Raw genomic sequence first — 23,258 nt, forward strand, 5'->3', positions numbered from 1 at the left:
TCAAGTTTGTAATGCCACCTCCCCACACCATACGTCTTTCCAAAAATGTATTTGAATGTTAAAACCTGGAATAATGGAGAACACCGCATATGGATTACTAGAAAATTTTCCAGACTTTGGAGTGCCTTTGAGATATTGCACCATGCGCCCTTTGCATTCTTCCTAGCCATGTATTAGAAGGTTTTATACTCAGATCATGAATATTGTTAATGACATAATACCACAAGCAACCACTATCATTTTTTTAGTTGCCACCACAACTTGATTAGAAGAGCAACGTTTTGGGCTTTTAAGGATCCTACGTTGAGTCCACCATTCTTTTTTTTTCTGCCACTACTTTTGACAACTCTACCCAATGCATTTTTTTTCATTTGTGTATCCCCATAGGAATCTACGACATATCTTTTCGAGGTTATGCAACATACCTTACGACACTTTAAACAAGGATAAATAGTAAGTCGATAGACTACCCAAGACTGATTTGATCAGTGTTAATCATCCCTCGAATGAGGTGATTTTGCATTCCATAAAGATAGTTTTGATTGGAATTTGTCAATTATGGGCTGCCAATTGTTCTTTAAAGACATATTTGCACCTACACGGGCTCCTAGGTAGGTGAATGGGAAGGAACTCATTAGACAGCTAATAATTTGAGCCATGTTGTGCAGTTCCGGCTCAGTGCTCAAGTTCCAAATAACTGGGATTTATGGAAATTGACTTTTAAACCTGAGGAGATTTGAAAATAGTGAGGATCTGAGAGAGGTTTTTAATGTTGCCACGGTACCAATCCTCCACGAAGATGGCATGGAGATTTATCAACAACCTCTTTAAAGGAGACGTAGAGATCCTCCATGGAAAGGATGAAAATGAAAGGGGACATAAGAATCCCTTTTCTAACCCCTCTCATAATGGGGAACTCTTTCATCAGTGAACCGTTCACTTGGATAGAAGCACACACAGCGAGAAACATATAAGGATCTATTTTCTCCATTTACTACCAAAAGCCATTTATTCCATCACCGAGTGTAAGTGTATCCCTAATTTATGGAGTCAAATGCCTTTTCAAAATATACTTTGAATATAAATGTCGGCTTCTTAGCATATTTGGCCCGCGAGAGAATCTCATTCATGACGAGAGACTTGTCAGGAATGTTTTGGCCTTCACATACACATATTTGACCTCATCCAAAATTGATCAAATAACCCATTTTAATAGGTTGGCAAGAAATTTGGAGACTATCTCTTAAATGCTAGCAATAAGACTTATTGGTCTGTAATCTACAAATGAAATCAGATTAGCAACTTTTGGAACCAATATCATGAAGGAGGAGTTACACCCAGGGGAGAAGGATCCAACTTCCTCGAAATGGTTAACATCTCGACAAATGTCATATTTCATTGTATCCTATTTTCTTTTTATGAGTTTGTGCATGAAGCCATCAAGTCCAGGTGCTTTTTCAAATCTATATCCCAGATTGCAGCTTTTATTTCTTCGATTGTAATTCCGGATTCTAGGAGGATTCTTTGGGTTGAGGTGAGTTTTCTGAAAGATGAGCTGATAAGCTTTGGCCTCTTTATCCAAGGATCTTGAAATTTAGCAATGAAAAAAACATGTACCTCCTTTTTTATTTCCTTAGGGTTAGAGGACCAAACACCATTTATGTTAAAACGATGTAGTCTATTTTTTCTGAAATTGTTTTTCAGCATCCTGTGAAAAAATATTGTATTTTCATCTCCATTACATATCCATTTAACCTTCTCCTTCTGTTATAAATTGAGTTTGCCACAGTGTTCCAGTTCATGATTTTTTAGCCTGCCATCGATTTTTGATGTAATCTCAGCTTCAGTGAGTAATCTGGATTCAATAGCCATATCGAGAGTATCTATCATTTCTTTGAGTAAAAAAATGAAATAGAGGGGGTGCCAAAGTCTATGATCGAAGGTTTTATCAGAACGGGTGAGTGATCGGAGTATTCACACGGAAAAGTGGTCACGGAGGTAAGCGGTTGTGCATCGATAAAGTTTTGACAAACAAGAAATCCGTCTAATTTACCGAGCCTTAATGCACGGGATTATTTTGAGACTTGGGCTAGGTTTGTCGCCGTAGATGACGAGGGTATCGTTGTTCGGTAAGTTGAGTCGGATTGCTTTTTCGTAACATAAGATATCGACGTGGTGAGGACTTAACCAATCCATACCAATAATGACGTCGAAACTCCTTATTGTAACCGACATTAAATCGACTCGAAATGAATGATTGTTTAGAGTTAACGTACACCCGATGTACACGTCTTTAGTACTTTCAGTTTTACCATTTTCCATATCTATGGTAAATATTTTGTTGAGTGTTTGTGGTTTTTGGTTGAGTATTTTTTTTAAATTTGTGGCTTACGAAACTTCTCTCCGCACCACTATCAAAGAGTACGTATGCATAAGATTTATTGAGAAGGAACGTACCGGTAACCACCGTGGGATCCTTCAGAGCTTCCTCGTTCCCTAATGTCAGAACTTTTCCTGTACCTCTAGCATTCCTGTTGGCCTTTGTGTAATGCCCGTGTTTCTAGGCTAGGCATTAATATTGACTTGATAGTCTAGGTTAACCTTTGTGACTTATTTTGGAGAAATGAAAAGGAATTATGTGAATATTATGTGTTTTATGTGTTTTATGCTTAATTACTAGGAGTTAATTAATTAAGAATAAAAAATGAGCGTCGAAAATAAATATTAGATAAAGCCGATATCTGTTAAGAAATTTGTAGTGGTCGTGACAAGGATTACGGATATATAAAGAATGCCGAAATCCAAGTTATAACGAAGAAGTTATGACCTGTCGAAGTTTCACGACAAAACCGGCACGGTGCCGAATGTCGTAAAAAGTGAGTTTTTGATAAACTATTTTTTAGCCTTAGTGATCTAAACGAAACTTGTAGTGTTCGTTAAACCGAGAGTAGATATAAAAAGAACGCCCAAATCTGACATCGTATGAGGAAGTTATGGTTTTTCGAAGTTTCAGCTTAGCAGTAGATAGCTAAAAAACTCGGATTTTAGATCGAGTGATTTTTAGCCGAAACGACCTAAACGAGAATCGAAGGTCTCGTCATTAGTAGCACAACGGTAAAAAGACAGACGAAAACGGACGTCGGATGAAGAAGTTATGAATTTTTAACGGATTTCCTGTCCCGGTCTGTTAAAAATAATAATATAAAAACTAAAGTCAAAATTAGCCGACAAAGTCTAAACGGAAGTCGTAGAGCGTAATTTTACCTACGCGTGCATATAAAGAACGTCAAAAACGGAGCTCGTATGCGAAAGTTATGGATTTTAGAAGTTTTTGCACAAAAATCGAGAAAATTCGCATAGTCACGTTTTTGCCACGTCACCCTCGCTTAGAACGTGCCACGTGTCCGAAATTGGTGAGTCATGCGAGCCACGTGTCTGAGCTGGTGAGTCATCCGTTCTCGTGAGCTGATCCGAAGCGGTCCAGTAGAAGTGAGACGCGTGCCCTTTTCCTCGTGTCCGAACCCTCGCATGAGTGCCACGGATGCCCCTACTTCGGACCTAGACCTCGGTCCAATCACAAGAAGCCAGCAACCCGTCACATGTGCGAGCCCTCCCTGCGAGCCCTCGGATCAGTACCACCTGGAGGCTTCTCAGCCGTCCGATCAGAAGCTCCTCCCTATAAATAGAAGGCTGCGAGCCTTCCCGGGTAACTTTGGAAATTTGCCACCTTTCACCCTAAATTTCATATTTCTTTCATTCTAACTTCCCCCAAAGCCCCGGTATCGATTATAACCCCCGGAATACGCCACGAAGTGCCCGTGAAGCCCGGAAAATTTATCTTTTCGGTTTAGAAGCCCGACCTTCGCAGAGCCCGGTTTCTCAATAAAACTCCCGGTTTTATTAGAAACGATCGTTTTAGGAAACAAATTGCTGCCCGATTTTCATTAAATCAAGTGAGTGTGTAGTTACTTTCACTTTACACATAGATATGAAATATTTAGCTTAAAATACGTGCTATGTGTAAATATGTTAATTGTTTATTTGAGGTGACTGTTGAATAGATGTTTTATATAAGTTTTAAACTGTATATGTATTTTATCTACAAATATGTTGGGTAGAACATGGGTAGACAAAATAGTCGGTGGGTGTTAAAATGATGAGAGGCCTCGGTGTCGGTGTTGTTGTTGGTGTTATTGGTGAAGTCGTCTAACGGAGTATAGATGACGACCACAGACTTTTCTAGACAGTCCAGTGGTACACTAGCAAGTTCGCAACTTGTAGGTGTTGATGAACTAAATGTTCATTGGTGTACTCCAATCCCCCTCATGGTTGCCTTTAGGACATGTATGGCCGAGGAGTCCCCTTAGCAGTAGTGTCCAACTCGATGATATTCCTTAGGATAAGTCCCTTGTGTTAGGTGTTTAGGGACGTAAAGTGAGGACAACGGGAATGGGAAATCAGAGTTATTGTTGATTGGTGAACTTAATAAGTTATTGTTATTATGGGTTGAAAACCCTATATGCTCACCAGGCCCCTAAGCTTGACCCACTCAGCTTTTTATGATTACAGGTAGTGGACCCCGAGCATAGTTGGAGGACGATGAGAGATTTTTGGATTATAGGCCAGTAGTTGTAAATAACTGTTGAAAGGCTTATAATGTCTTGTTTATGCTTTTGATCTGTATCGGAACATGACATCCCGAGGTTTTGATATATATGGAAAATATATACCTTCTTAAAGAAGGGTTTTGATAAACTTTTATCATGTTTTATTTTGGGGACCTATTCCGCAATATCTTTTGAAAAGATTTCTCTGATTTTATTTTAAAAAGCATAAATTAAATCGGTCTTTTCTGGCCGAGAAATTAGGGGATGTCACAGTTGGTATCAGAGCATTAGTTTAAGCGAACTAAGAAATTGTAGGATTTCTAGACTTAAACTTAGAATGCTAAGTAATGATTGTGAGATGAGTGTCTACCATATTTTAGACACGAGCACTAGTTTATTTTAGGAAAGGTGCCTAAAATGTCTTTATGTGCTAAATGTTATATGTTGCCATATATGCCATTATTTGTTCGGATCTATGGTCTGTTGCCGACCGGATCTGGAAACCTTACATGTATAGGATTCAAAGCGTATGATTACGAGATTAGAACTAACATGTAAGCGTTTCGGAGTGATAAGGGAATTGACACGTCTAACAAAGATAAAGACCTAAATTCGCCTTATTCGGTATATAGATTGTAATGGCAAGAACTCGAAGTGGAGCAGGAAATGCAAACAGAAACCAACAACCTCAACCTCAAGTGGTGGAACAGGTGCCTATAGTAGGAGCTGCACCCGAACCCATCGCCATGGCTGGAGTATGAGCTGTGATTCAGACCATGATGGCTGAACAGAGGGAGGAGTTGAGGCAAATGTTGCTGAACAACAGGGATGAACCTTCCGTTCCTATTGAACAACGTGAACTAAATGACGATCGATCTGAAGAAGGGAACAACAGCAGATCGGTTGGTCATAGTGAACCGCTCGTGGTTGGAAGGAATAACCACGAGGGTAGAGTGGAGAGAAATAGGTGCAAGTATAAGGACTTTATGACTTGCAAGCCATCGACCTTCACTGGAAAAGAAGATCCTGTCGGAGTAATGGACTGGATCTCGGAAATGGAGTTGGCTTTCATGACTTGTGATTGCCAAGGCAAGTTACAAACCACCTTTGTAGTGCATCAGTTCAGGGGTAGTGCTGCTCGTTGGTGGAACACTTTGGGGAAAACCCTAAGCCTTAATGAGCCACTGCAAATGACTTGGGCAGTGTTCTTGGTGCACTTTAAGCGCAAGTACTGCTCGGCCCAAAACGTACTTGAGTTAGAAAACAAATTTCTAACGTTGCAGAAGGGGAGTATGACCGTTGACGAGTATACGAATAACTTCACAGACAAAATGGAGTTTGCTTTGCGTATTGTCCCAGATGAGCTGGCGAAAATTGACAGGTACGAAAAGGGACTTCCATGGGAGTATGCAGTGCCAGTACATCAGGCACTTACTTTGGAGGCAACTATCTGGGCTGCCAAGTCTGTTGAAGATATGATAAAGGGGAGAGCCGCCAGCAAGGCTGAAGTTGGTGAAAAGAGAAAGTTTGAAGGAACTTCCGGTTCCAATAAAAAGAACAAATTCTCGAAGACTGGTTCGAGAAAATTCGGAGGTGAAGCCGAAGCCAAGTGGTGTGACAGGTGCAAGAAGAAACATGCTGGGAAATGCAGCGTGGAACTCACTTGTTACAAATGTGGAAAGCCAGGGCATTATGCCAATAAATGCACCTTCACTAATAATGTCTGTCATGGGTGCCATGAAGAAGGGCATATTTTGAGGGATTGCCCAAAGAAGAAGGAGACAGCAATGCCCAATGTTCCACCAAAACCAAAACCAAAGGCATTCCAAATGATCCTTAATGAAGCAGATGGAAATATAAGGGATCATGAGTAAGGACCTTATATTCCCAAAACTAAGACATAAACTAACAATGTAGTTAGTAACTTGTAGTTTAGCCTATTAGAGGCATAGTATAGGGTAAACTTGAACCTTTGTGTAATCGTTTCAAGGAAATAATATAAACCCTGGTTTTGTCATCTGATGAATGGAATGGTTGGTGTAATTTTTGAAGTTGTCCCAATCGTCTGGAATTTCCATCACCAACCAAGTTGAAGCAGAATTGATGATTGAAGATACGCATGGAAGAAGTCCTAGTAGAGTCTAGGAAAATTTTATGATTAATTGGACACATTCGTATGTGTTAAATTGTTTTGTGATTTTAGGACTTGGGGACTGCGAGACAGTACTTGGGACGAGTATGAGTAGGTGTGAATAGTAGTAGAGATCTATACTATTGGAAGTACATGACTCACACTTGGATCAGGGAAAGTCACAAGGTTACCAAGGAACTCATAATTGATTCCGTCTTATTCTAGTCTGTCGTTACCATCGTTTCGGTAATGACTAAGAAGATGACTGTTATTCCGACCCTAGTGGTCATATCAAATTAAGTCCGACTACGATGAGTTTGTTATGTGGTTCAGAGAACCAAGTTCGATGTAGCAGTTGACTTAAGCCGAATTGAAGTAAAGGCTGATCAAAGCGATCAATAGAAGTATCGTGTTCGTTGTTAAAGACGTTGGGTTAGGGTGTGTTCTGACCCAAAGGGATAAAATGATAGCGAATGCATCGAGGCAATTGAAAGAGCATGAAAAGAACTACCCCACTCATATTCTGGAGTTGGCAGCGGTAGTATTCGCCTTAAATATATGGAGAAGGAATTGAACATGAGGCAACGGCGCTGGCTAGAGCTACTCAAGGACTACGACTGTGAGATACTTTACCACCCTGGTAAAGCAAATGTTGTTGCTGATGCTCTCAGTCGGAAGGTAAATCTTGAAAAGAAAAGGCCAAGAGCGTTGAGGATTGAAGTTGTCTCGACAATTGTGGAAAGTATAAAGAAAGCTCAAGAGGAAGCTTTAGAGAGAAATGACCGAAAGGAGGAACGTTTGGGAAAAACGTTGGTGTTTGATACAAACGGTCAAGGACTGAAGGTATTCAAAGATAGGATTTGGGTACCTAAGACGGGAGGAGTAAGAGATCTTCTGATGGAAGAAGCTCACAAGACCATGTACTCGATTCATCCCGGCAGTACGAAAATGTATAGGGATCTAAAACCCTATTACTGGTGGCCGAAGATGAAGCTCGATGTTGCAAAGTATGTGGCTGAGTGTGTAACTTGTGCTAGGGTTAAGGCACAACATCAGAAACCGTATGGGAGTTTAGAACCTTTGCCTATACCCATGGGCAAATGGGAAGACATCACTATGGATTTTGTGACTAAGCTGCCCAGAACAAGGAACGGTCACGACATGATTTAGGTGGTCGTTGATCGCTTCACTAAGAGTGCACATTTCATAGCAGCCAACGAGAAAAGGTCTATGGAGAAACTTGCAAATTCTTATGTGAAGGAAATTGTGAGGTTTCACTGTGTTTCGTTAACGATTGTATCCGATCGTGACAGCCGTTTTACCTCAAGGTGTTGGAGGAGTCTGTAAGAGGAATTGGGTACCAAGTTGTGTTTGAATACAGCTTACCATCCGCAAACCGATGGTCAGAGCGAATAAACGATTCAAACGTTGAAGGATATGCTGAGAGCATGTACCCTGTAATTCCAAGGTAACTGGGACGAACATTTACCTTTAGTAGAATTTTCCTATAATAAAAGTTTCAACTCGAACATCTAGATGGCACCTTATCACGCTTTGTACGGAGAAAAGTGTCGAGCGCCGTCATGTTGGCTGGAAGCTGAGGAAAAGCAGTTTATGGGACTTGAAATAGTCCATCAGACTGCTGAAAAGTTGAAAGTGATTAGGGAAAGGATGTTAGCTGCTCAAAAGAGCTATGCTAACAAGAAGAGACAACCGATATCATTCGAAGTTGGAGATTCGGTTTTACTTAAAGTCTCGTCGTGGAAGGGACTTATAAGGTTTGGTAGAAGGGGAAAGTTGAGTCCAAGGTTTATTGGACCATTTAAAAGTTCTTCAGAGGATCGGGAATCAAGCTTAAAAGCTAGAATTACCGAAAGAACTAGAGGGTTTTCATAACACCTGTCATGTGTGTTATTTGAGAAAGTTCACGGGAGGTGTGCCCGACATAATTCCCATTTCTGAATTAAGGTTGGAGGAGAACAAGAGGTTAATTAGAGAACCTGAGGCAATCGTTGACCGTAAGACTAAGAAGTTGTAACGTAAGATGGTCGATTTAGTGCTTGTGCGTTGGAAACATACTTATGGGCCAAATCTCACCTGGGGAAAAACGGAGGGTAACATGGTGAGTCGCTACCCGTGGTTGTTTGTCGATGTGTGATTCCGGGGACGGAATCATCCTAAGGGGGAGAGAATTGTCATGCCCGTGTTTCTAGGCTAGGCATTAATATTGACTTGATAGTCTAAGTTAACCTTTGTGACTCATTTTGGAGAAATGAAAAGGAATTATGTGAATATTATGTGTTTTATGTGTTTTATGCTTAATTACTAGGAGTTAATTAATTAAGAATAAAAAATGAGCGTCGAAAATAAATATTAGATAAAGCCGATATCTATTAAGAAATTTGTAGTGGTCGTGACAAGGATTACGGATATATAAAGAATGCCGAAATCCGAGTTATAACGAAGAAGTTATGACCTATCGAAGTTTCACGACAAAACCGGCACGGTGCTGAATGTCGTAAAAAGTGAGTTTTTGATAAAATATTTTTTAGCCTTAGTGATCTAAACGAAACTTGTAGTGTTCGTTAAACCGAGAGTAGGTATAAAAAGAACGCCCAAATCTGACTTCGTATGAGGAAGTTATGATTTTTCGAAGTTTCAGCTTAGCAGTAGACAGCTAAAAAACTCGGATTTTAGATCGAGTGATTTTTAGCCGACACGACCTAAACAAGAATCGAAGGTCTTGTCATTAGTAGCACAACGGTAAAAAGACAGACGAAAACGAACGTCGGATGAAGAAGTTATGAATTTTTAACGGATTTCCTGTCCCGGTCTGTTAAAATAATAATATAAAAACTAAAGTCAAAATTAGCCGACGAAGTCTAAACGGAAGTCGTAGAGTGTAATTTTACCTACGCGTGCATATAAAGAACGTCAAAAACGGAGCTCGTATGCGAAAGTTATGGATTTTAGAAGTTTTTGCACAAAAATCGAGAAAATTCGCATACTCACGTTTTTGCCACGTCACCCTCGCTTAGAACGTGCCACGTGTCCGAAATTGGTGAGTCATGCGAGCCACGTGTCTGAGCTGGTGAGTCATCCGATCTCGTGAGCTGATCCGAAGCGGTCCAGTAGAAGTGAGACGCGTGCCTTTTTCCTCGTGTCCGAACCCTCGCATGAGTGCCACAGATGCCCCTACTTCGGACCTAGACCTCGGTCCAATCACAAGAGGCCAGCAACCCTTCGCATGTGCGAGCCCTCCCTGCGAGCCCTCGGATCAGTACCACCTGGAGGCTTCTCAGCCGTCCGATCAGAAGCTCCTCCCTATAAATAGAAGGTTGCGAGCCTTCCCGGGTAACTTTGGAAATTTGCCACCTTTCACCCTAAATTTCATATTTCTTTCATTCTAACTTCCCCCAAAGCCCCGGTATCGATTATAACCCCCGGAATACGCTACGAAGTGCCCGTGAAGCCCGGAAAATTTATCTTTTCGGTTTCGAAGCCCGACCTTCACAGAGCCCGATTTCTCAATAAAACTCCCAGTTTTATTAGAAACGATCGTTTTAGGAAACAAATTGTTGCCCGATTTTCATTAAATCAAGTGAGTGTGTAGTTACTTTCACTTTACACATAGATATGAAGTATTTAGCTTAAAATACATGCTATGTGTAAATATGTTAATTGTTTATTTGAGGTGACTGTTGAATAGATGTTTTATACAAGTTTTAAAATGTATATGTATTTTATCTACAAATATGTTGGGTAGAACATGGGTAGACAAAATAGTCGGTGGGTGTTAAAATGATGAGAGGCCTCGGTGTCGGTGTTGTTGTTGGTGTTATTGGTGAAGTCGTCTAACGGAGTATAGATGACGATCACACACTTTTCTAGACAGTCCAGTGGTACACTAGCAAGTTCGCAACTTGTAGGTGTTGATGAACTAAATGTTCATTGGTGTACTCTAATCCCCCTCATGGTTGCCTTTAGGACATGTATGGCTGAGGAGTCCCCTTAGCAGTAGTGTCCAACCCGATGATATTCCTTAGGATAAGTCCCTTGTGTTAGGTGTTTAGGGACGTAAAGTGAGAACAACGGGAATGGGAAATCAGGGTTATTGTTGATTGGTGAACTTAATAAGTTATTGTTATTATGGGTTGAAAACCCTATATGCTCACCAGGCTCCCAAGCTTGACCCACTCAGCTTTTTATGATTACAGGTAGTGGACCCCGAGCATAGTCGAAGGACGATGAGAGATTTTTGGATTATAGGCCAGTAGTTGTAAATAACTGTTGAAAGGCTTATAATGTCTTGTTTATGCTTTTGATCTGTATCGGAACATGACATCCCGAGGTTTTGATATATATGGAAAATATATACCTTCTTAAAGAATGGTTTTGATAAACTTTTATCATGTTTTATTTTGGGGACCTATTCCGCAACATCTTTTGAAAATATTTCTCTGATTTTATTTTAAAAAGAATAAATTAAATCGGTCTTTTCTGGCCGAGAAATTAGGGGATGTCACACTTTGGGCATTCCCTCCTGAAGTGCCCCGTTTCTCCGCACTCGTAACATGTTCGGCCTACTTCGGTAGATGTGGGTGGGACTGTCTGTTGAGCTGGCTCTTTACAAAAACGGACAGTGTGTCCTTTCTTGTTGTAGTTTGAGCAGTGCATCTCCCTACAAGCTCCGACATGGTGGAAGTTGCACTTGTTACATTTGGGCAGGGTTCCAACATATTGTTTTGCTGGTGTTTGTGTGGTCGGGACAGTGACAACGTGTACTGCCACTACTTGTTGTTTCTTGGAAGGCTCGTGAGTTGATTTTCCCTTCCTTTTGTTCCAAGGTTTTCTCTTGTTGCACTCCCTTTCACTGGTTCGGGAATAGGGGTCATGAAGCCCTAACGAACTTCGTGATCTACGAACGTTCTGCCAGACGCTTGGCACTATCAAAGGTAGTGGGTTTCGAAGCTGTCGCACTTCCTTAGATCTGGGGAGATAGTCCCCATAGGTAACGTTCTACCTTTTTGCTTTCCGAGGTGACCATCCCAGGACAAAGCACTGCCAAGCCACTGAACCTTGTGGTGTATGCTGTTATATCAGAACCTTCCATGGTGAGGCTCTAAAGTTCTTGCTCCAATTTATGTATTTCGCCCCTTGGGCAATACTCTGCTAGCATCAAGATTTTTAGATCCTCCCAGCTCAACACGTTAGCTACGAGAAGTGTTAGAGATTTGACCTGACTGTTCCACCAACAGAGGGCCCCATCGGTGAAAGTGCAGGCAGCGTATTTGACTTTATTCTCTTCCGGACAAGCACATATTTCGAATACCGACTCAGTTTTCTCGAACGACCTGGTTAAGGCGATGACACCTCCGTCGCCATAAAATGCTTTGGTTTTGTATTTCGAGAAGTCCTTATAGAAGCATCCTCTTGGTCGACCATGGATTTCGCCTTGGTTGGAACTATGATTACCGATTCCAGGCCTAAAGGAACCGTTGGAGCTAAACTATGCTATAACAACGGTTACAACAGCCGTCACAGCAGCTTGAAAGACCGCAGTATCCATCTGTGGTGGTGGAGGTGGTGGCGGTGGTAACGCTGTTATTGTGTTTTTGAAGCATCTTTTCGATTTGCGCGGAGGCATTTTTCTGCCATAAAATTTAAAGATGAAATGATCATAAGTTTATAGCAGTGGTTACAAGTCGGGTGTTTAACAGACTAGGTCTTTTTGGTTCCATTCCTGTTATGTTCCGACTTTAGTGTATTGTATAAGCAACTCGTAATATAAGTCTACTGTAGTAAATTGAACGATTAAAATTTAATAGTGTCATTTTTCACACCCGCAAACCGGAGCGGCGGAAACGTCCGAGGGTGGATGACTTCATGTTAAGTATCACAACACATGCATCATAGTAATCAAAGTACAAAAACCATTGCATTAATAATGTATAAATTTTACATAGTGTTCAAGTCATTGTATATATGACATCAAAAGTTATATAGCAAAAGATAGAAGACATGACTCTATATAGCTCTGTCTTCTCAAAATCCAGGGGATGTACATGTCTACTGATTCCTGAAAATACAAGTATTTTGAAAAAGAGAGTATCAACATTTAAGTTGGTGAGTGCATAAGTATTTATGTTTAGAAGTTTGCTGTTTGTTTCTTGAATAGTAATCATGTTTGTTATTCCAGAAAATCCAATATTTTCTAATATCATTGAAAAGTAGTTTTAATACTAGAAAACCATTTTGTTTAAGAGTTGTTGTACTATAAAGTTATGTAACATAGTTTTAATTCACAATAAAACTATAAAAGAATGTTTTCTATATTGTTTATGTTTTCCAAGTTCTGTGATTGTACTCTTTGAAAATCCAGTAAAAGTGAGTATGTCTGGCTCCACCAGCTGTAATTGTAAATTGTAATATAATACTGTAAATTGTATTATTGTAAAACCAGTACTTTGTATTCGTACTCTTTGGTTTAATTAATTATACACTAATCATATTTGTTCATATCTTTTGGGTGTGTTATTATAACCATACTATGACTAGATGGCCTGATACGACGCTTTGTAGGCGTCAGAACTGTTAACGACATTTGTCACTCATAGGCATCCCAGCCCAACTGTAGCTAACAGTCTAAGTGCGGGATTGTCAATCTCGTATAGATCAATACATATTTGTATCGCTCTCTGTCGGGAGATTCTGGTTATAATATCAGGACTTTAACTGTATTGCCTAAATGAATAAGCAACTGGACATTGTCTCACAAAAAACATATTGACGATTACGTATATAACAAATGATGAACAGTCATTTTGAAACAAATGATGAACTGATAGTATGATCTTTCTCTAGTATTCTTGAACGTAAAGTATTTGTACAAGAGTAATCTGTTAAACTTTGTATAACTGGTTCGTGAAAATAGTTTGAGAGTTCCATAAATTATACCTATTATAATTTATATGTGAGTTTTTCTTGATATGTAATATTCATGAAAGTATCCCCTTTGCTCGACATGTAACAAAGGGAATATGAATCTGATTGAAAAAACTTATATATATATATATATATATATATATATATATATATAGTATATAATTAAAATATAAACGATTCAGACAAATAATTTTACCTTAAGGCCACATCCAAACAAGGAAAAGGAACTAATAGTGAATTATTACTCTTAAGCCCTTTACACCTTATATATATATATATATATATATATATATATATATATATATATATATATATATATATATATATATATATATAAGATTTTGGCAAAATAAAAGTTTAAAAGAGTTTTTAAAACATTTAACAGAGTTTGACAATATTTAACAGAGTTTCAGTAGTTTAAAAATCGTTTTAGAAATATTTAGAAATCATTTAATTGTAAACACAATATTCTTGTGTTAGACTTGTATTCCCCCCCCCCCCTCCCCCCTAAAACAATGAAAAATAGTAAAAATGTAGGTGCATGAACTCACCTTGTATGTCTGTTCTTGGGTGATAACGAGGTGGTAGTGACAATTCTCGGGTTAGAACACGTGTTAACAAACGAATCCTAATAATATTATACATGTAATATTATGTATGGATTAGTTGTATATATATGTTAAATATCTTTAAGAGACTAAAATAATTCATAGCAACTTACTAATTTGTTGGAAGTATTTGGATGCAGATACGAATGTGTTCTTGAAGGTGTGTTGAAGTTTGAAGTTTAACTGGATATATGCTTGATACTTGAGAGCATATGAAAGGAATAAGGTTTGCAATTGAGAGAGAATGAAGGTGTTTACGTTTGTTGAATGTGTAAATGAATTCATTTGCACTTTAAATATGGAAGTAACTTAAATATGAAGGAATTCATGAGGCGGTGAATGTGAGGTTTACGGATCTAATCTCATTGGGAAGCTAAATGGGATAAGAATTGAAGATATTTAGGAGTGTTTACGCCCAACTAAGAGCTTTGGTTTGTGTTCAGGGTCACCTCTTGGCTGTGAACACCATTTGTTCTTTTAATTCCAACCGTGAACACCTTGATCTTTATCCCTTTAGGCCGTGAACTCTTATGATCTTTAAGCTTTAAGGCCGTGAACTAAAAGATCCTTGGATCTTTAGACTGTGAACACCTTTGGTTCACTTTATGGGACCGTAAACACCTTTGATACTTCATACTTAGGCCGTAAACTCCATGTTCTAGAAGTCTAGGGCCATAAACTCCATTGTGGTAGGGTATTTTGTGATTTAAACTTAAATCTCTTGGCTTATCTTGACTTGTATATTGAGTTATAATTGTATAGTTTCAATATAAGTGTTCATAACTTATAAATAGGTATGATTTACAAAGTGTGTATATAAAATAATTTATATAAACATGTCCTTAAGGTATTCAAGTTCCTATGGTATTAATGCTATGATATGGATTTACTTGCATACGATTGTAGCTTAGGCTTTTATTTGAACAAGTTTGATTTACATAGACTTGAAATAATGGGTTGTTATATTATCCCCCCATTAAAGAGAATTTCGTCCTGAAATTAAGACTATAGAGATACACTAGGACTAGGGAAAAAGATGTGGATACTTTTGTTTCATTTGATCCTCCCGTTCCCATGTGAATTCAGGTCCCCGCTTTGCATTCCAGCGAACCTTCACTATCGGGATACAACTTTGTTTGGTTCTCTTTACTTCCCTGTCTAGGATTTGTACTGGTTCTTCCACGAAGTTGAGGTTCTCGTTAATCTCGATTTCATCGAGTGGCATAACAAGAGTCTCATCGTATAAGCACTTCTTTAGGTTAGACACGTGAAATATAGGATGTATGTTACTGAGTTCTAGAGGTAATTTGAGTTTGTAAGCTACTGGACTGATTCTAGCAAGAATCTCGAATGGTCCAATGTACCTTGGATTCCGTTTGCCACACTTTACAAAGCATATCATGCCCTTCCAGGGTGAAACCTTCAACATGACGCGGTCTCCAACATGGAACTCCAACGGTTTTCTCCTTTTTTCTGCGTAGCTTTTCTATATGTCTCTGGAGGCTTTAAGTCGTTCTTGAATTTGTACTATCTTCTCAGTAGTTTCTCGAATGATCTCTGGACTAGTGAGACGGCTGTCAGGAATTTGACATCTAGCCAGTTGCATTTCACCCACTTCAGCCCAACATAGAGATGATCTGCACTTGCGACCGTAGAGAGCTTCGAATGGAGCAACCTTAATGATAGTATGGTAACTGTTATTGTACGAGAACTCGACTATTGGTAAATGGATATCCCATGCTTTAACAAAGTCAATCACACATGCTCTCAGCATGTCTTCTAACGTTTGAATCGTTCTCTCACTCTGTCTGTCAGTTTGTGGATGGTAGGCTGTACTCATGTCCAGCCAAGTTCCTAGAGATCTCTGTAGTGACTGCCAGAAACGTGAAGTGAATCTACTATCTCGGTCAGATATAATAGATATTGGTACACCGTGCAGTCTAACTATCTCTCTGATGTATATTCTAGTTAGCTTTTTCCATCTTGTCAGTTTCCTTTATTGGTAGAAGTGTGTGGATTTGGTTAATCTATCGACGATTACCCAAATGGTATCATGACCACCCGTTGTCTTGGGTAACTTAGTTATGAAATCCATCGTAATCCGCTCCCACTTACATTCGGGGATTTCCGGTTGTTGTTGTAGACCTGAAGGCTTTTGGTACTCTACCTTGACTTTGGCACAAGTAAGACACTTGCCTACAAAGGTAGCAATCTCAGCCTTCATTTTTGGCCACCAATAAAGTTTCTTAAGGTCCAGATACATCTTGTCTGAACCTGGGTGAATGGAGTATTGCGTCTTATGTGCTTCGTTCATGACAACCTCTCTGTAACCACCGAACTTTGGTGTCCAGATCCGGTTCATGAGGTATCGGGCTCCATCACTTTTGATGTTTAAGTTTTTGTCCATTCCTTTTAATGTTTCGCCTGCCACATTTCCGGGTTTCAAGGCCTCAAGCTGAGCCTCTCTGATCTGTGTGGACAGGTGTGAATGGATTTTCATGGTCAACGACTTTACTCGACGTCCCGAGTATTCTTTTCTGCTTAGGGCATCAGCTACTACATTTTATTTATCAGGATGATAACGAATTTCACATTCGTAATCGTTTAGTAATTCCACCCAATGTCGTTGTCTCATTTTTAGATCTTTTTTGGTCGAAGATATGCTGGAGACTTTTATGGTCCGTGAATATTGTGCATTTCGTGCCATATAGGTATTGTCTCCAGATCTTCAGAGCAAATATCATTGCTCCCAGTTCAAGGTAGTGAGTTGTATAGTTGACCTCATGTGTCTTAAGCTGTCTTGAGGCATAGGATATTACCTTTCCTCGCTGCATAAGAACACAGCCTAGCCTTTGGTTAGACGCATCGCAGTATACTACGAAGTGTTCTGTTCCTTCTGGAAGGGACAAGATAGGTGCACTGCATAGGACTCGTTTTAGTGTTTAGAACGATGTTTCTTGTTTCTCTCCCCAGCTAAAAGTTACACCCTTTTATGTCAGGGTGGTGATTGGCTTAGCAATTTGAGAGAAATTCTGAATGAATTTGCGATAGTAGCCAGCAAGGCCTAAGAATTGGCGGATTTCTGTAGGTGTTTTGGGTGCTGACCAGTTCTCAATTGCCTTTATTTTGGATGGGTCCACATGTATTACCTCTTCACTGATCACGTGACCTAGGAAACCTACCTTCCTAATCCCAGATTCGCACTTTGAGAACTTTGCATATAGCTTATCTGCTCTCAATGTTTGTAAGACTTGTCGGAGATGTTGGCTATGATCCTCCTTACTTTGTAAGTAGATAAGGATATCGTCTATGAAGACTATTATGAATTTGTCCAGGTAAGGACGACACACTCTGTTCATCAAGTCCATGAACACTGCAGGTGCATTCGTTAATCCGAAAGGCATCACTACAAACTCGTAGTGACCATAACGAGTTTGGAAGGCTGTTTTGGGAACATCTTCCTCTAAAACGCGTAACTGGTGATACCCGGATCTTAAGTCAGTCTTTGAAAAATAGCTTGCTCCTTGAAGTTATTCGAACAGGTCGTCAATCCGTGGTAGAGGGTATCGGTTTTTGATAGTAAGTTTGTTTAGCTCGCGATAGTCTATGTACATGCGGAAAGATCCATCCTTCTTCTTCACGAACAAGACCGGTGCTCCCCAAGGTGAGAAACTTGGTCTAATGAATCCTTTGCTAAGAAGTTCGTTCAGCTGGCTGGATAGTTCCTGCATTTCTGCTGGTGCAAGACGATAAGGTGATTTGGCTACGGGGGTAGCTCCAGGAATTAAGTTGATTCTGAATTCGACTTGTCTTTCAGGAGGGACTCCTGGAAGATCATCGGGAAAAATGTCGGGGAAATTACAGACTTTGGGGATGCTCTCAAAGTCCTTCACTTCTTGTTTCTTATCTACCACATGAACTAGAAAAGCACAGTACTCCTTACGAATATACTTTTGCGCCTTTATACAAGAAATGATTTGTAGGTTCGCGTCAGATTTGTCTCCTTAAATGATAAGGGTTTTGTTATTTAGCAGGTTAAGGTGAATCGCTTTCTCGTAACATAGGATGTCGGCACGATTAGGACTTAACCAATCCATATGAATGATGACGTCGAAACTTTTTATGGAGACCTGCATCAGGTCGATTGCGAATGAAAAGTTATTTAGAGTAAGAGTACATCCTATGAATATATTGTTAGTGCTCTCAGTTTTCCCATTGGCCATTTCTATAGTGAAGGTATCTTTTAGTGGTTGAGGATTTTGTTTAAGTAGGTGTTCGAATTTATGGCTCACGAAGCTCTTCTCTGCACCACTATCAAATAGAATGCATGCGTTTGAATTGTTGAGAAGAAATGTACCCGTGACCATAGTAGGATCTGTCACGGCTTCCTCGTGACCAATAGCTAGTATTCTTCCCACACCACCGAAATTCTTCACCTTTTGACAATCCTTTTTGAAGTGCCCAGTTTCACCGCACTCATACCATGCCCGGCCTACTCAAACGCCATGAACTTGCGTGATTGGTTGCAGAGGTGACCTACAGAATTGGGCTGTGTGCCCTTTTCTGTTGCAGTTCCTACACTGCATCTCACAGAAATTTCCATTGTGATGGAAATTACACTTGTTACACTTCGGTAATTTACCAGCATACTGCTTTGCTGGTGTAGGAGTAGCACGAATGGCAGCAGGAACAATAGTAGCATGAACTGCCACTATTTGTTGTTTCTTGGAAGGCTCTTGGGAAGATTGACCCTTCCTTTTGTACCATGGATTTTTCTTGCTATTGTTTTTGTTATTTTTGTTGTTGTTGTTGTTGTTTTTGTTGTTTGTTTGTTTTGGGTTGTTCTGGAGCAGCAGTCATGAAGCCCTGACGAACTCCATGATCTACTAGAGAATGTGCCAGTTGTTTGGAACTATCAAATGTCACAGGCTTTGAAGCTAACACACTCCCTTGGATCTGAGGTGGGAGTCACCAGATATACCTTTTGATTTTCTTGCTCTCCAGAGGAACCATTCCAGGACATAAGATCACCAAATCACTGAATCTATTGGTGTAAGTTACTATGTCTGTACCTATCATGGTAAGACCCCAAAGCTCTTGCTCGAGCTTTTGTACTTCACCTCTAGGGCAGTACTCTTGCATCATTAATGATTTCAGATTTTCCAAGCTCATGGAATTAGCCACTACAAGGGTTAGTGACTTTACATGGCCGTTCCACCATGTAAGAGCTCGGTCAGAAAAGGTGCAGGAAACAAATTTCACCTTGTTACCTTCAGGGCACGAGCAGATTGCAAAGACCGCTTCAATTTTCTCTATCCATTGAGTTAGAGCCATGACTCCTCCAGTTCCATTAAAGGTCCTAGGTTTGGCATTTTTGAAGTCCTTATAAGAACACTCCCATGGGTGTCCATGACTTTCACCATGATTTAAGGGATGGGCACCACTCCCAGATCCGTTGGCACCGGTTGTATTTATGTGTGACATGGCAGCTGCCACAGCTGTAGTGACCGCTGCCTGAAACATAGTAGTGTCAAACTGTGGGGGTGGTGGCGGAGGTGGAGGTGGTGTTGGTGCTGCATTGACATTGATACGCCTTGGATTTCTTCTTGGAGGCATCTTTTGCTTTAAGAATCAAAAGATAAAAAGGTAGTAAGACATTAATAGTGATTATAAATAAGATGTCTTAGAATTAAATACACTAGTTCAGCATGAATTCTGAAAGGAGTTTATATAGAAGTCTACCACAAGGAATAACTTGCAAAGCGATAATATGAAATTGGATAGTGATTTTTCAAAGAAAATAAGATGCCTGTCAAATTCATTGGTATATTAGATACATAGAGTTCGGAAAATTTGACCTTGAAGTAGGTCTACAACATACCAACTTAACAGAAAACTTTGACAACATACCGACCTATCGAAAAGTAAAACTTCGATGTCGTACTATGTACATGAAAACATCACTAGTGTATATATGTAGACTTAAACTATAAACTATATTCAAAAGAGTGAGTAGAGTATGCTCTACTCGCGAGGAGTGTTGTTTGGTTTGCTACTAGTTTCAGCCTTGGATTTAGCCAACTGGCGTTCTGTTGCAAACATACACCTTTCTAGTGTCGCTTGACATTCTCAAAGTTCTCTAACTTCAGTTCGGCTTTCAGCCAATTCCCTTCGCAAGGCTTCGGTATGATTCCTGGTTGTTTCATGGTTTTCAATCAGGTGGTGAAGACGAACCTGATGGGTTTTGAGCATTCTAACACTCCTATGGTGTACATGCAACCCTAGATGCTTTGGATCTATGTTTTCTCTAATATACATGCAAACTTTCAAAATTCCAAAGCATCATCCTAACTAGTATACAATGGAGTAACTATACTACAAAATTCTAGTTAGATGACATACTTTTTGGTGTAGTTGAAACCTTGACGCTTTAAGAGCCTAACACCAATAATGTGAATACCTCAAATGGAACCACAAATTACCACCAACAATTGGGAGAACTTGAGAGGAGATAATATGCACTAAAAATTGGCTAGCACTCTTACAAGAACTCTACGTGCCAATTTCATGAACCATAGGGCTTCTTATATAGTGTGGCTACATTAAGGTTACACCATGCAAACCCTAATGTGCATGACTTTCCACATTCCTCATGATCCATGGGTTTTAACCTCTATGGAGTATCCATGGGTCACCATATGGGTTTAGCCCAACATAAGGAATCATGGATCATTAGCCCACTTTATAAGAATGAATGATTTACACAATCAATCCCTATATATTTAATTAGTCTCTTTTTTATCACAAAATTAGTTCCAAATTAATTCTTGATCAATACTAATTAAATAATATGATTTCATATTAATATATTAATAAATCATAATTATCATCTTCTCAAAAGTCCATCCTACAAATTGTCCCGGTGAAGTGCAACCCAAATGGACCATGCTACTCTCGGGTCAAGTACATACCAAATATAGTTATGGACTTAGACACCTTATCCAACAGTCTCCCACTTGGATAAGTCTAATAACTATAGTTGTAAGTATAACTTCAGGATCCGACTTGCAATCGTGGCTCTTAAATGCCTTTGTCAAACTTAGACGTACCATTTTAGATAAGTGATCATAGAATCCTCTGTTCTCAAGATGTCAGCTGGACAAACACATGGAAAACAATCAATATTATTGTCCAGCAGTTTGTTTCCCAATTTATGATTTGTTTGACATAGAACTTAATTGAACACATCAATTCAGTTCTGACCGGGCCCGATACATAAGCCAAAACAAAATCATCGAGGGGCCCAAGATATCGCTTTTAATCCTCTAAGGACTAAAAGGAATAGATAAACTTTGACTGTATATGCTTGTACCAATTATTCATTGAACCATAAAGAACAACACGTTTTATAACATCGAGTTACCGATGCGTTTTTGTACTATCAATGTACAACCAACTCATAGTTAACAACTCATATATCTAGGTTTGAAGAATATATGAATTTATCGTCTCACGATCACTCGAGATAAATTCCATGAAGTGATATAAGTGAGCGTCGGTTGAATCTAATACTCAGACCTTATGAGCACTCATGAATGTCATAGCAAAGTCTAACCATTTCTGACAATCTACAAGCCAAATTCATGACAGTCTTAATTCAATACCTACTTCCAAAGTATGATCGACTGTGGATGGTTTGAATAATCCAATTATTATGGAAGTCAAAACATGCAAAATGAAACAATAGTAAACAATTGACATGAGACAGTACCAAACTAGTAAATAAAAATCACCTTTTATTTAAGCATCAAATGTCAATTACAGTCTATCTATTACAAGTTTCGAATCAGCTATCAATTACAGTCTATTTATTTAAGCATCAAACTAGTAATATCATCCCTCAACCCAATGCGCCTCGCATGCTGTAAATGCTTAACCCTACTCAGTCCCTTCGTGAGGGGATCTGTCGGGTTCTCATCTGATGATATCCTATTTGCCACAAGGAGTCCTTCTTATATATTGTATCTTATTAAGTGATTTTTCCTGTTGATGTGTCTGGATCTGCCATGATCCATTGGTTTCTTGGCTAAGGCAACTGCACTATCGCTGTCACAGAAAATCTCCACAGGCTCCTTTATAGCTGGTACAACTCCAAGGTCTCTGATGAAGTTCTTCAGCCATATCGCCTCCTTTGTCGCTTCGCTTGCTGCTATGTACTCTGATTCGTACGTTGAATCAGCTACAGTCTCCTACTTGGAACTTTTCCAAGTTATTGCTCCTCCATTCAGGGTAAAGACCCAGCCCGACTGAGAGCGGAAATTATCCTTGTCCGTCTGAAAGCTGGCATCACTATACCCTACCACTCTCAAGTCATCACTCCCACCGAGGGTAAGGACCCAGTTCTTAGTCCTCCACAGGTACTTGAGAATGTTTTTCACGCAGTCCAGTGTGCCTTGCCAAGATTCCCTTGATATCTACTAACCATGCTCAAAGCAAAGGCCACATCAGGGCGAGTACAAGTCATAGCATACATGATCGAGCCAACAGCGGTAGCATATGGTAATCTACTCATCTCATCTATCTCAACCTCTCTACTCGGACTCTGAGTTTTGCTCAGTCTGGAATTGTGCTGGATCGGTAAGTCACCTTTCTTGGAATTATGCATGTTGAACCTCTTCAACACTTTGTCCAAGTAGGTACTTTGACTAAGTCTAATTAGTCTCTTACTCCTGTCTCTCAATATCCTTATCCCTAGGATATAGGCAGCTTCTCCAAGGTCCTTCATAGCGAAACACTTACCAAGCCAGGATTTCACCTCCTGCAAGGTTGGGATGTCATTTCCTATGAGTAGTATGTGATCCACATACAACACCAGAAATCTAACTATACTCCCACTAGCTCTGACATATACACAGGACTCATTCTCACTTCTCGAAAAGCCAAACTCTTTGACTTTCTCATCGAAAC

This window comes from Lactuca virosa, chromosome 7 (genome assembly GCF_052849685.1).
Source record: "Lactuca virosa cultivar CGN04683 chromosome 7, Lactuca_virosa_CGN04683_v6, whole genome shotgun sequence".
Classification (NCBI taxonomy): domain Eukaryota; kingdom Viridiplantae; phylum Streptophyta; class Magnoliopsida; order Asterales; family Asteraceae; genus Lactuca; species Lactuca virosa.